General features: G+C 42.0%; 1 pseudogene; it reads right to left on the bottom strand.

Annotated features, from left to right (window-relative positions):
- Positions 1 to 1,978: 1,978 nt before the first annotated feature.
- On the bottom strand, positions 1,979 to 12,641 carry LOC136489170 (protein FAR1-RELATED SEQUENCE 5-like; annotated as a pseudogene).
- Between the last annotated feature and the right edge of the window lie 4,835 nt (positions 12,642 to 17,476).

Here is a 17,476-nt window from a genome sequence, read left to right as displayed (position 1 = left end):
TCAGTCCCCCCGCTAGTTGTTGGTAATGAATATGGTTCGAATTTAGGATTAATGCATCAGGCAAACATACCTCCGGATGTCGATTTGGATCACCTTGGTGAATTTATTGATGTGACTGGTCTCGACCTTTACCAGATGTTTGGTGATCGAAACATTGAGAGTGCGGCGGAGGTTGATATTTGGAAGAAAAAATTTGTACTAGGCCAGAGTCTATACAACCCTCAAGCCTTATGTGATCTGGGGACGCAAATGTACCTGCTAAACAAGTGGTACATGTAGGCGTCTATCGGTGGAGACTTCTGCGTTGGTGTTAGAATTAGAGACAAACATTGGTTCTGTGGCGATGATGTTATGTATGTTGACTTTGCAGAATTTCATCAACTATGCCACCTGACCTCTCTGGACAAAGTTATCATTAGCTGCTATTGCCTGTAAGTAATAATTCTTTCGATCTATTATTAAACTCATCATATGTGTGTATATGCATATAAATTATCCTAACAAGTACTATATATATGCAGATTTACAATGACAGAGCTCAGAAAGGAAGGCGGCAATGAAATTGGTTTTGTTGATCCCCATATAGTATTCAAAGACCCAGTTACTTCAAAGACTAATTGGAAGTCTGAGTCAGAGAGTAACCTCATGAACTTCTTAGTGAACCAACGCCACAAGAAGGATATACTCTTTCCCTACAACTTCAAGTGAGTGTTAATAATGTCGATCATCCTTAATGGCTCATATGTTGATTCTAGTTAATTAATGAGTGTTATGCGTTATATCCTATAAACACATGCATCAATCACTGGATATTGATGGACATCGATCTGGTGAAAAGTCACTTGATAATCTATGACTCGATGAGAAAACCACAACAAGACTACCAAGATATGATAGATATTATCCAGATGTAATTTCGGTATCTCTAGCAACTATATATACACACAAACATGATGATTAACTATATCTGATGACGTGGCAAATTTTTTATTGGGCAGTGTTTGGAAAACCTTTATTGAGAAGCAACACATGGGAAAATGCAAAGCGCCACTAAATGTAATCCCTTTGAAAGTAAGTCCTCTGAATCGCATCATCTTTATTAATTAAACATATAGCTTTCACCGGATCACCAGATTGGATGACAAATCTTTTTCTCGTAAAGTGGTATCTGAGGCAGGAACAGGGGAACAACTATTGTGGTTACTATGTTTGCAAGTTTATCAAGGTGGTCTCCCAAAAAACTCCTACAAAGAGAGTCAAAGTACGTTAAAAATACACTATATATTCATTTAATTATTATTATTGATTGTGTTACTATGTCTTTATATATATATATATATGAATTTATTTTCCTTCAATTCAAACCTGTAGGCTCGATGGTTGGAGGAAAAGGTCATACGGCAAGACCAAATCAAAGAAATTCAAGAGTCTATAGCCGGATTTTTTAATGAGCAGGTCATCGATTCCAAGGGCGAGTTCTACTTCGACCCAACACTGCCATGGAAGCCAAGTTAGAGGATGAGAGGAAACTTGTTATATCACAACAACTGTAATGCAATCTTTTGTAATATATGCACATGAAATAATATAATGTAAAATACACATATGCATGCATGCATGTAAATATATATATGATGCATGCATGCATATATATATATATATTTTTTTCTATGCTTGAATTGTGTGATTTAATACGTTCATTGTGCTTGAACCGAAACATACTATACGCGCGTATAAATGTATAATTAGCAGCGTACAATACGACTTCGAAAACCTATTTTGAAAAGAAAACAAAAAAATGAAAAGAAAAGAAAAAAGAAAAAAACCTTTAGTCCCGATTCGTATTACCAACCGGGACTAAAGGGTGCCGGCCATCGTGGCATGTCAGGAGGCACCTTTAGTCCCGGTTGGTGTTACCCACCGGGACTAAAGGTCTCCCTTTAGTCCCGGTTCCTGACCCGGGACTAAAGGACCCCCTTTAGTCTCGGATGCTTGCCCCCGGGTGGGGAACCGGGACTAGAGGGGGTTCCTCACCGGGAGTAAAGCTCTGTTCTCTACCAGTGGCAATTGTGCATGAATGTGCAAGTAGAAACACTCCATCTGCATCTCTGCTCTTGATAAGAAATCCACCAGATGCATAAAGTTCATTGTAGAACTTCTCATACATTCTTCTTGTATATAATTATTGAGCGTGCCTCTCAATACGCACACCCACCCAGTGCTTCCTACGCATCTGCATAAAAATTAGTTAATGGATATGTTATGATACACATGTTTGATTAATTGACAAAGACTCTGGAAAATTGGATGGTAATGTTACAACAGAAGGATATACCCACATGTTTTGTGAGATGAACCTCCTTCTCTTCTTCATCATTCATGTCACTTTGAAACTCATTGAACTTCCGTACAAACATGTGCATTGGCGCAGACCTCTAGATGAATCGCTTTAGTATGTGATTGGCACTCTCACTTCTCTGAGTGCTGGTCATACCCACATAGAAGCTATCCATAAAATAATGCTTGGCTCACATTGCCTTGTGCTTATACAATCGCACCAGGAACTTGTTATTTTCAAGGTTGTACTTGCGAATTAGCTGCCTCCACTTCCTTTCAAACTTGGAGACCATGGTTTCTTCGGTGACTAGTTTATTGAATTCTTTCTTGAAGTTGCTATGCTTACTATATTTCGGTCCAACTTGCTGTTTTGTCTTGCTCATAACATGCCACCGGCACCATCGATGCTTGGTGGACTTGAAGATAGAATTTATAGCAGCAGCCATCGCTGCACATTGATCTGCAAAGAAGACAATGTCAGCAGGAAATACAAGTAACAGGACAATACAATTGAATTGTGAATAGCATCGAGAAGGTAAAATAAACAGCACACCCAAATCTGGTTACCTGTGAGAATTGTGACTGGTTCCTTACCGGCCATTTTATTTCAATGAAATTGCTGAAGGCCCACTCAAAGTCTTGTATCCTTTCATTGGTTAGAAGTAAACCTCCAAAAACTAGACTAGAAGTGGTTATTCACACCAACAAATAGACCGAAGGGAAGGTTATACAAATTTGTACGATAGGTGGTGTCAATGTCAAAGGTAACCACATCCCCAAACTGCATAATCAGTCCTGTTCTTTCCAGTGCACCAAAGCATCGATTTTATTTTCCCATCATCATCAACAGCAAACCTCACTTCCATGAACAGGTCATTGCGCTTCATATCTTGGAGCAGCGTCAGCGTCTTCACTATATCATCCTTCATGTTCTCTTGCGCCAATCTAGCACACAGTGACGTGAGTACCTGACAGCTTCCTTTCTAACAGAAGGTCCTGGTTGCGATCCATGAACACCTAGGATGCCTATGGGTATGTTATTTTGACGGAGCTTTTGAACAACATCCTTGGCCATTGGATCAATCTCACTATGAGATGGCCACTGTTTGTTTTGCCCGTATGTGGCAGAGCAAGGGTGATTATGCTTTGCCTCAACACGACTAATGATCCAGCCATGTTCACTGGAGCGTGCAAGCCACCCACACTACCCCAGCCCAATTCTTTCCTTGCGGCGTGGAGCACTCGCGTCGGCCCGAACCTCCCGTCACGGCCATTTCACCTTCTCTGACGTGTGCGAAAAAACTGAAGGGGAAAGCATCTGCACCGTTAGGGACACTCTAGGCGTCCCTGAAAAATCAGACCCGCGCGCTCCCAGCCTTGGTATGGCCCACGTGTTAGACAGAGGGATGAAAAGAATGGCGCGGAAGCAGGCTCACGGCGGCCACGCACCCCGCGCAAGTAAAAAAATTCCCGTCCTTATCCTTTCATTCACATGGGCGGACTCTTCAAATCTCCCTTTTCTTCGCCCTCTCCTCTCTCTCCCTCAGAAAGACGGCGGCGGCCGGCCGGAGCACAACGCAACCCAGGCAAGGACGCCGCCGATGCGTGTCCGAGGTAACCCCCTTGCTCCCTCTCTATGTTCCCTCTCACAGCTTCTCCCTTTGCTTCCCACACAGGGTCATGGAAGAGATTCCGGATGTGGCAGATCCAGCAGCCATGAGCGGGCGAGGTTCCAACGAAGGGTGGCCCAATGGAGGCCAAGTCAACAACGGCTTCACTTCCCCTGGATCCAGCGAGGTGAGCCCCTGCTCCTCTAGTCCTCCCCACGCATGTCTATGGTGGGATCTAGCAAGGTGAGCCCCTGCTCCTCCCCATGCAGGTCCATGGCGTGGCAGCCATGCACAAGGTACTTGCCCATGGAGGAAGATGCCAGATCCGGCGGATCCATGACATGGAGGCACACAACCCCAGCGAGATCCATCTGAATGTTCCTTATTCAACAGTTAAGTATCTGGCCATATACATGAGGGAAAAGTTAAATAATGTACCATCTAAAAGCGTGCTTATTGTCTTAATATTCCTTGTTTGAAAAGGCCAGATCTGCAAATTATGGAGATAGTTTCAAGTATTTTTATTGTTTGAATAGATAATGCCTTTCTCAACTAATTTTCTGATCTAATTTGTTATGCTATATCCCACTGATGCAGACAACTCTATTATCTAATTACTCACAAGCTGACACAAGAAAGAGATGACACCATCTGACATGCCTCAGGAGAAGAAAATGACATGGTAAGATCAAGCTACCATGGTACAAGACTGAATATTCTTATTTTTTTTGCTGTCCAGACAATATTTTAAATCTGAACATTTTGAATCTAAAGATAGGTTCTAGTGCACTATCTTGTTGAAGTTTTCTGAACTACAAGAAGCTCCATATGCTTCGTTGTACATGGTGATTATTTTTGTCCAACATAGAAGAGCATGTTTCTTATTCTAAAAAGGAGCATATCCATTAGTGTTTTAGATTGTCCAAACCATTGCAGATATTTCTTTCATAGCTTTGCTTATCTATGATACACATGAACACTGGCTAGGGAATTAATCTATTCTGTGCTTGTTGCAATTAATCTGTCTTTTATGCATATATGGAAGCAGGAATCATGGTTTTTAATTGTTCTTACATTTTTTGGCTTCACATTAATTCACTCTAGCTTTATGCTTTAAGTTTGATTTCTACTTGGTAATATTGCTACACAGATTCATGTGGCCGATTTTCATCCAGACTTGGTAGTACATTCTGCTCCATCTTTGATGAGGGTACTGTTTTGTTTCTCTAAACTATAGTACTCATGATCGTTAAGGCATTCATTGGCACAAGTAGAATTTCTATATATTTTTTAGCCTAAGTCCTAAGTCTTTTTCATTCCCTTTGTGACTTTGCGTTGCCTCTATATTGATTGCTTCCACAAACGCCTTACCCCAGACTATAGTGCTCTCTATGGTCTATAGTACTTTGCCAATATACTGTAGTGCTCTCATGGTCACTCTTTTAATTTAGAGACCTCGCACAAGCAATCATCTATGCAGGCCTGTAACATGATGAAATTTAAAATTTTATAGCTTTCCATAACTTGTGAGATATAGCCAGTAAAACTTTTGCCCTACAGGAACATTTAACAAGCTGCCTTATGTATGCACCTCATGTGGGATTGGATTGTGATTAGCAAGTATGTAACTAATATATTTGGGATCTAAACTTTTTTTGTCTTAACTATGTTTCAGGTGCTGTGGAAAACAGTGGACAACGCCTTCAATTGTGGAGACAAATCGGCTCTGATGGATACATGAGCGAGCAGTTGCATAATGTGAGTCCTAATTTTGCTTTCCAAGCAACAATATCAAACTGAATATTCACATAGACCTGTCTAGTTCTTACTGTTGTTATGTAGGCCAAGGTGCTTCATAGAAACGAGGTCAGGTGCAGATTTATATGTGAAGTCCAGTTAGCTGTTGTTCAGCTCTGTTATTTCTAACGGGGGGGGGGGGGGGGGGGGGGGGTTGTTGGGGGGAGGATTTTAGTAGACAACACGTTTTTCATGAATTCCTAGTCACCTGGTCTCTACTTTGATGCAATCATGCAATTATTGCTTGTTCATGTACCTGCGATCTAGTAGATGTTTTTTGCTTGTAAAGAGAGCTAGCATATGCTACTTTATGTTTCCTTTCACCATATATAGATATAAGGGAATCCTTTTCTTGCAGGTGAAAAGGATCAAACTGCTTCTGCAGCACAAGACACTTTTCAACTACATTAGGTAATATTCATCAATCTCAGATTTGTACTGTCAACCTCAGATTTGTACTGAATGCTATATAGAAGAGTGACTTTGCTGCAAATTTGGATCTGAATGCCATATACAGTGACTTTGCTGCAAATTTGGATCTGAATGCCATATTTAACAAGATTTCTCATGACTTGATATTTTCTTATTTTGGCTGTAGGATATGGAGATAAATTGATGTGTAGCAGCTACCGTGTATTGTTGTCTAAGAGCTTGTAGGAAGTAGTAATTAATAAACTTCTATCTATTTCCTATATGCTAGTTGCATGAGCATTGTAACTTGGTCTGCATTATTTTACAAGGCCTTTAGAATGTAGCTTAAGATTTATTGACCATTGAACTATCTAATGTATGAACAACTTGGATGATGATTATATGTAACTTCTATCTATTTCCTATATGCTAGTTGCATGAGCATTGTAACTTGGTCTGCATTATTTTGCAAGGCCTTTAGAATGTAGTTTAAGATTTATTGACCATTGAACTATCTAATGTATGAACAACTTGGATGTTGATTATATGTATGACACTTGAGTGTAACATTTGATACTGGCTGGTGTGTGGTTAAAAGGATCGGCTATGGTTTGAATAGTTCACTGGGGTTGTATGCACATTATAATTTGAATGAAGATTCCCTGATGGTCATTCACTGACAGAGAAAGGCTGGGTCTTCCTTGATAGTACGTAACCGACAGGGAAAGTTTGATCCTTCCCTGACGGTACTGTGATCGACAATGAAAGTTTGAACCTTCCCTGACGGCGTCGAACCGACAAGAAATATTTTCCCTGACGAAGAAGGAAAAACCAACAGGGGAAAACTCTCCTGATGGTAACTACCATCAAGAAATGGTCACTGACGGTTTTCCATCAGGGAAGGTAGACTTTTCCTGACAGTTCATTCCTGACGGCTGATCCCTGACGGTAACCGTCAGGAATAGTCTTCCCTGACGGTTTGGGCCACTTTCCATGACGGTTCTGGCTGTCAGGGAAAAGGTTGCCTGGGGTAGTGCCAGTCCTGAATGTTCATATACCCTGCATAACAGGCAACAAGTAAAACTTTGAATTAGAGCCTCAATTCAGTGTTGTTGGAGGTTTTAAAGTCCAGATATGTAATTTATACCTTACAAGAGCAAACAAGGTCCTTCCTGGTCATGTAATTGTTGTCATTGGTTCGATTTCTTCCTTTCCTAATCCCAAACCCAATCTCCCACGAATAAAGGTTGTAGACATCTTTTGCATCTTTTACGGTGTTGAACTCCAACCCAACATATGGCATGAATATAAGCTCACCTGGACGGTTGATCGAGGTTCTTAAAGCATAGCTGACAGGGCTTTCTTCAAGAGGAGCCAGCCTAAAATCGGGACCATGCTTCCCTCTCCCTCTGTATTTTAATAAATTAGTAGTCACTACAGTTGGGATGGCATGATAACTGTTACAGCGCAATGTAGTTATGGAAGTGATAATTATAGTAGGGATGAGTAAGTTACCTCTTGGGCAAACATTGGACAGGCAAACAGCGGGTCTCGGATGACGCCCTAGGTTTTGATCAAACAAGACTGTGCATTCTTCTCCACCATATGTGAGCCTAGAAAGTCAAATCTCACATATAGCTATAAATAAGGGTAATATCGAAAGACAATGCTCAATATATAATGTATTTAGTATAAAGGATATAACCTTAGACAGCAAACAGCGGAAAGGCAACTCCGATCTTCAAGTGAAGACTCCAATTCCACAGGGACAACTGACTGGTTGATCACAAGCCTATTTCCTCCAAACTCTAGCAATCTGGTATTCGTCCGGGATTTTTCCAAAGTATTGAAAAAGTAAAGCAAGCATAAGTACATGTCGTACTCAACAAATATAACATGGGGTTCATGAGGCTCAAAAGGCTGACACTGGTTTAACTATGATTAGCTTTTAATGAGTCATCTTTTAGCAATTGGGTGACATCAAGTTTATTCACAAACCCATATAAACACATGATCAGATAAACATGAATAATGAATGGCATAAACAATTAACCATTAATTAGTATCTTTATCATTAGTATCATCAGTGTTCATCATCTATTTCGTAAGGGACCTAGGCTGCTCGTGACCGTGAGCATGGCTGTTATAACAGTTTTACACTCTGCAGAGGTTGTATACTTTCACTGTGAGTCGTGATTTACCCTTTCACCCGAGGCGGCCAACCTCTTGACCCACTACCAAGGAATGTCAGCAGGGTTCACTATAAAGTCTTTCAAAGGTTCGTCTAACAAGTTAGGGCCGCTAGGTTTCCCCATCAATAAGTATGAACTCCCCTCCAAGGAGTCACTGACAAAAGACCAAGAAACCAAAATGCACTCAACCAGGCAGGCAAAGATCATACCTATCGGAGCCCCTCTTGCGCCATAAAGGTAACCAATAGCAAGCTAGAAAAGGTCCTCATACTTGACTAAAGCCAGAGCCATGTAGCCCTCACAGTTGTAGTGTAAGTCCCAGATGATCGCTTATAGATAAGTCCTTAGGGAGAGGAATCTAGAGCACCATAAAAATAGCCCAATGCTCTAGCCCCCTTGTTCCATGTTGCTAAAAAGCATTTTTTAGTGTTTATTGCAAATATCATTAGTCAAGTTACAAGATCACGGCTTTGGTTTGGGCACTAGCATCATACTACCCAATGCAATAATCCATAGGTGACAAGGTATAAGTACAAATGCTAGGAAGTCCATAGTGGTAGTCAAGGTAGACACATGCATATGATTAAAATAATATTAAAGTTGATAGAAAATAAGAATGATCCCATGCTATACTTGCCTTAAACTCATATCCTTCTTCTAGTCCAAACCCTCAATGAATTGCTTCTGGATTCACCACGTATAGCTCACCGACTGGACATGATCATAGAACACAACACAGGCATCCATGCAATCATACATGAAGCAAACAATAAAACTCAATTAGAATAGTACACCAGATAATAAAAAGGTTTGAAAACTAATCTAAGCATTGCTACGAGCACACAGACACAAAAAACACTCTAATCGGAGCTATAACGAAGAAGTTATGAATTAAACAAGATTTCCTATAATAAAATAATAGATTAAATCTAACCTCAAATTTAAAAAGTTGAAAACATGTTTAATAGTAAGATAAACATGTAGATTACGCAATTACTAATCTAACGCAACTTGAACAGATCAAAACGGAGTTAAAACAAAGAAGTTATGGCCTAAACAAGGCTAGTGGCAAAACTGTAAATAGATGAAAACATATTTTGCTAATCGAAGAAAACTATGCTTTCCAAAGAAAAAAACGTATTCTAGAAATATGCTATGGACTGCAGGTTCTATTACATGAAACTGCAGGGGCTCTTTTGAAAAATTGCCCACCGAAAGGGTATCGACCCATCTCAGTCGTTCAATCGTAGATGGGCATCGGAGATTAGAAGACGGGGAGCGAGAAGAGATGCTAGCACCGGAAATAGAGCCGAGGGCGGCGGTGGACATGGCCGACGGCGAGAGACCTCGCCGTCGCGCTTGAAATCGACCCTAGAGTCCACGGGAGAGCAAATCGGAAGCACAGGGAGAAGGAGAAGGAGATGGCGAACTCACCTAGAGGGTTATCTTCAGCGGTGGAGGCTCAAAAATGACATGGGACACGGTGGATGAGGACGTTGAGCTCAGTGACACGACGCTAGGGTTCTGAGTACAGTGGCTGCAACTATAGATGTGAGGCAGCGCGAGCTAGAGTTTTGCGAGGGCAGCGTGGCTCAGGAGCTCCTATTTAAGGCCGGGGAAGCGAAGTGGGGCGCAAGGCAAGGTGCGGAGGCGTGGCGGCGGTGGACACCGATGCAGCGGCAGAGTTTGGCTCAGTGATGTCGCGGGGAGAATGAAGGCGGCACGCTGACACGCGGGGTCCACTTGCTAGCAGAGAAGAGACGGGAGAGAGGAGGCACGGTGACGCGGCTTGGTTGGGCCGGCCCAGGAAGGATGAAGCGAGCGGCCCGCGGCAATGAAGGAGGTGGGAGCAGATCTGGGCTACGAGCAGGTGGGCAGCGGAGAAGTGGGAGCAGGCTGGCTCGGCCAGAAAGGAGAGAGAGAGTTTTTTCTAAATTCTATTTTCAAACCATTTCAAAAGCATTTGAAATTCTTTTGAATTTTGGACAAAACAACTCATCACAAAAATACAAATGCACCAGCATGTATGCACAACCATGTTTCTAAACCCTATGATGAATTTTATTTTAATGAAAATTTATTATTTCCTATATTTAAAGAGCACAAAAATACATAATTAAATCATTCTAACTTTATTTTAGAAAGAGCAAATTTTTGGGTGTTACAATTCTACCCCCTTAAGACGAATCTCGTCCTCGAGATTCGGATGATGGTGATAAAAGAGATGTGGATATTTTGCCTTTGGATCTTTTTCACAACCTTGAGTAGCTCCATCTTCTTGGTAAACATTCCGCTTTACTTTGCATACCCTAATAACCTTACTCAAGCAACTTGCTCAACTAATTCCAAGAGTTTGACAGGTACCTTAAACAACTCTCAGGTAACTCCAATCACTAGGCCACCTTTCCTTTTTAGTCCATACTATCAATTCTCTTTCTTAAAATATTCATCTTCCAATGGAGCCTTCTTACTTTCTTGGTCTAAAGTAGATTCTATTACCAACTCTCCTTTGCTAAGGGCATCGGCCACGACTATATTTGCTCAGGTTAAATTACTCAACTCTCAAACATAATTCTAAATCCATGGTGTCATTTGAATCTTCTTAGCACAACTCTCCTTCGCTAAGGGCATCGACCACGACTTTGCTTCTCGAAGTGGTAGCACTTTTCCAAGTCATAAAACCTTGATTGCTTCAATCCAACAATGATGTCACAAGCTCAAAACAACCTTAGTGAAGATGTCCTTTGGATTCTTGTGATCCACCTAAATGTCACTTGTTATGCCCAAGTAGATAGTACCTCCATACTCCACAATGGATAACTCCAGATCATACGTCAGATGTTCCATCTCATATTTTCTTGCATAAGCCTCTACTTTTTCTTCTTGCATAAGGACACATCCCACACCTTGACAGGGTGCATCATAGTGGATATAAAGCTCTTGTCCTGATCTGGCAAAGCTAATACATAGGTTTTACTTCAACCTCTCTTTTTTTAACTCCTTCAAATACCTACCTGGGGTTTCTTGATCCCAACGAACTTAAAACCTTCTCAAATAACACTATCAATACCTTGACGATCTTGGATAAACCTCCCTTGTACCTTTAACCAAATCTCATTGAAAACTTTGAGTTCTCTCTTATATCCTTGGGTGGGTTCCTATCACATCATTAACTTTCTTCAATCCCAACCTTCTTGTCATGCTTAGTATATCATTGGGATTTCCTGAGACTCCATAGAACCTTCTATAGTTATCAGATATCTCAATGCCTACTTGTCCTAAGTATGTTGAAGATTGGACTCCCAGCTGAGGATAGCTCGAATTACAGAGCCATATTGATGAATGCATCCATTCCTCGTAGATGGTCCAATAACTTATCAACCGAGCAAAGGATACTTACTCTGGATGATGAAGCCCTTAAGTGATATACATCCTCTGGGTATCACCTTTCTTATTAGATTAACCGATTCTTCCAAGTGAAAGCTAGAAAGCACAACTGAACTTCATATGGCACCTTGAGCATTCAGACCTTTCTTAGTTGGATAGTTTGCATAGGCCTGATCACCAATATTATTGATCTCCTCCAAAGGTGTTTGTTCCTCTACACTAACATATGAAAAATCACAGTCCACTTTACTATCCTTAGTGTATACACCTTCCAATAGATCATCCTCGTATTCCTCAGGTGCAGGTTGAATACCCTCATACTCAATTCTTTCTCCTGACGATGTTGTTAGAAGCACCGAACGTTGGGCATACTTAATCACTCCTTTGCATGTAGACAACCATCCCATTCCAAGGATAACATCAATGTTTATTAACTCCAAAACAATAGGGTTTGCCTCGAAGTTTACCCCCTTTATATCAAGACTAACTTTTGGGCATATGCGGTTTGCCTTCCTTTCTCCTCCTTGAGAGTTAACTATTAGGGGTTTCCTCATCGGAAGCATAGTTATCTTATGATATTCTACATATTCCCTAGATATGAACGAATGTAACACACTAGGCCAAACAAAACCATGGCAGTGGCTGAGCTTACTGCAATCAAACCATAAATGACCTCCTTAGCTCAATGAGTGGTAATCAGATCCACATTGTTCAACTTGCCTTGAATGTAGTTTCGCTTTAACTTATTTCCTCGCACTTGCTCCTTTTGGACATTCTGTTCTAGTTCCTGCTGCTGTTGACTCTGTCCTTGATTATTCTCAGCAAACTTGTCAAGACAATCGTTCTTATAGCGTTCAATCTCACCACAATCATAATCTTCCTCACGGGTAGAAGTATTTGTCTTCATCAAGGTGATAGTGGGAGATGATAGACATGACTCTTGAGAGCTGAAATGCTGCACTTCATCATTAGGTTGCTGATATTGATCCTAATCTATACTCCCAAGCATATTCATAGGGTGTGACTGATATTCTGGTTGTATAGCAATAAGGAGATGAGTGTTTCTTAACTAGCGTTGAAGGTCACGCTTTCTCTTCTTGTCTTCCATCTCTCGACGCTTGTTCTCAATTACTATTGCTCTGTCCACCAACGTCTGATAGTTGGCATACACCACGGTCATCAGCTGTAGTTGCAAACCATCATTCAGTCCTTTCAAAAAGCATTTTTGCTTCTTAGCATCACTATCCACCTCTCTTGAAGCATAGCGTGACAATTGAGTGAACCAGTTATGATACTCACACACTGTCATAGATCCTTGCTTCAAGTTGAGTAACTCATCTTGCTTAAGTTCTTCCACACCTAACGGAATATGGTAGGACCTGAAGCTCTCGCTAAACTCCTTCTAGGTGATCTGTCCAGCATTGTTGGGACGTCCATATTGGTAAGACTCCCACCAGTCTTGTGTTGCACCCTGGAGTTGGCCGGACGCAAAAAGCACCTTCTCATGGTCATCACACACAGTTATGTCCAATTGTTGCTCCACAGCTCTAAGCCAGTCATCAAATTCTAGTGGTTCGCTTCTACAAGAGAATGTCGATGGGTGTCCCTTCATAAATTAACCACGCTTGTCAATAGGTGGTGCTTGATGCGGATTGTTCAACACACTTTGAGCAATAGTCTGTAATAACTGAGCCAGTGTCATCAAAGCTTGCTCTATAGATGGGGGATTTGATGGCGGTGGATTAAAATTGGCAGGATTCCTTCGGTCATCATGCAAAGCACTTCTCCTGGTAGCAACCATCTGTTGCGGCTGCGTGCCTACGATGCTGTTTTTGCATGCCCCGTCTGCTGCATGGGCCCGGATGCATAAGATGCTATTGCACACCTATGCATGCTGCTGCTAGGCTGCACGTGCCCACAGCGCCTACTGCTGTTGGCCTATGCATGCCTGCCTATTGCTGCTTTGCATGTTGTGTGCTAATGAAAACACTTGCAATATGACGCACTCTGCAACATACTTCTGAAATAGGTGAAACATTTGGAATATATGCTTGCAACAAATGCATGGCCATTGCAGCATATGCAACATCGAGATAAAACACTTGCAACATATTTCTAAAACATTTGGAACATACACTTGCAACCTACGTGTATAGCCACTACAACATATGCAATATCTAGATAAAACACTTGCAACATACGTTTGAAATAGCTGAAACATTTACAACATACACTTGTAACATACGAGTGTGGGGGGTATAACCCCAGATACCCACGGCGCACGGCACTGCTCGGTGTACACCGCAAGGCACTAGAAGATCTTATCGGATATTATAGATATTGTAATCTTACCCTATCACCGACTAGAAAACTTTTCTTGTAACCCTACCCCTCCATAGTATATAAGAAGGGGTAGGGGTCCCCTAGTCGGTAGATCCCCATCCCACATCTCATCTCGTATTCCAACAATACAAACCAATAGAGCACAGGACGTAGGGTATTACATTGAGCTGACAGGCCGAACCTGTATAATCTTGTGTCTTGTGTCTTTGTTATCATCTAGTTCCTGATCACGCGCACCTCTACCAATCAATTTACCATCGTGGGCATACCCCTCGGTGGACTGCCGAGCATCTTTTGTCGACAACGAGTGTAGCCATTGCAACATATGCAACACCGGATCTACTTTTGCAATATCCAGATAAAACATATGCAACTTACATCTAAAACGCATGAGACATATAGTTGCAAACATGTGCTGATCTACTTGTTGCCGCCAGCTCATTGACACGGTGCAAGGGAGTGTAGCGTGAGGTGCGGGCGGTGCGTGACGCGAGGCATGAATGGGGCACGAACGCGAGGAGCCAATGGTGCAAGACGCGAGGCTTGGGCGGGGTGCGTGGCACGAGGCGCAAGGCGGGTCCAACTCGGGGCACGAGGAGCAAGGGGCGCGACGCCAGGCGGGTCCGGCGCGAGGTGCAAGAAGCAAGGGAGCGCGACGCGAGGCGGGTCCATCCCGTCTGGAAGGACGGATGCTCTGAGGGTATCATTATCGATTTGAGAAATAGAGGGAGTGCAAACTTTTGTCAAAAATCTTGTTCCCACGCACTGCTATAACGTACCCCCTCCGTCCTAAAGAGATTGCAATTCTAGGTTTGACAAATTGTTAGTAGCCACCCCATGCAATTCTTAGGATGGCACATAACTCACCTAGACCTTGACGAATGCATTGATTGCAAAACTTACCCTTGTATGGTCACGGTAACCAGCAAAGATTCATTTACGCATTTGCTAATCTAGAGCAGCATCTATTCACATGATATGTGACAACAGAACTTGGTGCAACATCTGGAAGAGTAACTTGATGTCCCAAAAGCATCTCAACGCAAGTGCTGAATGAGCTCTTTGGAGCTGTTGACGCTTAATTAGGTCACACACTCGAGAAGGAGCTAGATCGCTCGATATAGGGTCTAGCCGATTTTTTAGATCGGTCGGCGCCGAGGGGATGTCCACACCTGGACCTTGTGCCTCCAGCGATGAGCGCGATACGCAAGACACGTCGTCAGAGGAGCCTCACCGGGAATGCGATACGCAAGACACACCGGCGAGGTCTCTTGAGACCCGAAACCCCACACGCCCGGGAGGGACCCGTTAGGGCATGCAGCGCCTATGGGCTGGTCTAGCCAGCCTGGCCGCTCTAGAGCTTCGTTGTCGTCGATCCACTGTCCATGTTGCGCCGATGAAGAACGAGGAGAAGAGATAGATAGGAAAAGAGGGTAAAGAGAAGTAGTAGATGTATTTTTTGACGATTGAGTGTTGGAATACCTCGATCGGCCGTCACCCTTTATATTTATAGGGCGGCTGGTCTTTCCATACATAGGCTAAATAAAATAGCCGATCAAACTTGATCTAAACAGATTCGGTTAACCATCTCAAAAGCATACGCACACATGCCAATATCTCGTATATATATGCATGCACATTCCAAAACTAATCAGCTTCGTAAGCTGTCTTTCCATCTTTGACTCCCTATTAAACACGGCATGCATGCTGTAGTGTAGAGTCCGAATCAACCGCCGCGCCTTGCATGCAGGTTTTCCTTCACGTTAACAACCAGGTCGCTAAGGTGCTTCCCCTGGACATGTCCTTGTATGATCAACGTACAGCATCAGTACTCCATTGTCCATAACCGACGTGCTCCCATGTTTCAGCACATAGAAAGCTCTTTAAGCAATTTATTTACTGATTATCAATTAGCTCAAATAATCGGCCAGCAGTCCGAATAAAATTGGTGTGGGCCCAATTTGAGTGTCAACATATGCCCCCCTGTTTTTAGGTGAGGTTTATGCGAACCTAAAAACATAAACACCAAACAGCAACGATGTCCAACTCATCGGCTATTCGGGATCTAAGGATGATGTATACATCGGCCATGTTGTTTTATGGGTGTATGTCGGCCATTGTTTTGGCATCACGCTTGTGCTTCTCTTTGATATGAAAATTACACCCTCCAATGTCGAATCCTGATGCTTGTTGAGCTAACATGATAACTTTACTATTAGGCAATCCTTCAACATTAAAACGCACCAGCGACTTGATGTTTCACAAGTCACCAATGGCTATGTGACACCGTCATGGATTGCAATATTATTACCAAGCCGAATAAGAAAACTTCGCATTCGGCTTGAATGTTGGTGCAATGTAATTTAATCGGCTCGATGTGAAAATAATAATTATGCCAACACCTTGGCCTTCTTTGCAAGCCGATTAAATATATTGTTACATCCATGAGGTAAATCCAAAACACATATATCATGCCCCCAGGGCCTTTAAGCCATCAAATTAAATTATGTGGAGGGTCTTCTCATAGCACGATGGTTGCGAGCACTCATCGGCTATATTTATATTTGTTCTTAGGACGATGATAAACAAGCATCAGCCATAAATATAGTCCATATTTTTCTTCTGAGTATACTATTATAGCCGAAATAAATTCTAGTATATGATACAGAACTATTTATCCATCAAATATTTCGGCCTATTTGGACATGTAAGCATACTCAATAATAATATTCTCGTCAGAATATGGAATATCATGAAACGTCCAAGGACGATATATATCTAAGCTTTATAATTAGGCGTACCTCAAGAAGCATATACCAAGGTGCGTGCATTGGCATGATAGATAACGAGCTCCCATGAAGAGGTCGCCAATGATATTGTGGCTTTGTTCCTGCTTCTCCTGGTGTGACAAGCTAACTTTGATGTACTGACACCTTTATATGCAGGCACAATAGCTTTAACACGTGTGTCCTTGTCCTCCAATGAACCATCTTGAGAACCATTGTTTATCGGCAACAAGTTCTCATTAACAGTATTGCAATTTGACTCCACTTTCCTGCCGATAATGCAATCAGAAGGCAATTTTTCTTTTCTCTTTCTTACTTGATCAAAGACCAAACTGTCATCACGCCAGGTTCGGCAAGCCTTGACCTTGATGTGTGTAACAGCCGCACCTGGTACATTAATCAGTTTTTTCACTTGATTTCATACAATAAACCTTTTTGGTGATCTTCTTTCTATTAGCCATAGCTAGCCCTTCCATTCTTTTTGGAAAATCTAAATTTTCTGATGTGTGACCACCTCCTGCCAGAACTTTGGTCTTCTTTTGAAATTGAATCCGACCATTAATGATAATTTCTTCATTGCCGTGCACCAAAATAGCAGCTCCTGTAAATTCAG

The sequence above is a fragment of the Miscanthus floridulus genome, chromosome 10, assembly GCF_019320115.1.
Source record: "Miscanthus floridulus cultivar M001 chromosome 10, ASM1932011v1, whole genome shotgun sequence".
NCBI classification, from domain to species: Eukaryota; Viridiplantae; Streptophyta; class Magnoliopsida; order Poales; family Poaceae; genus Miscanthus; species Miscanthus floridulus.
Note: the sequence above shows the minus strand (reverse complement) of the source record. Positions and strands in the feature narration are given on the sequence as shown.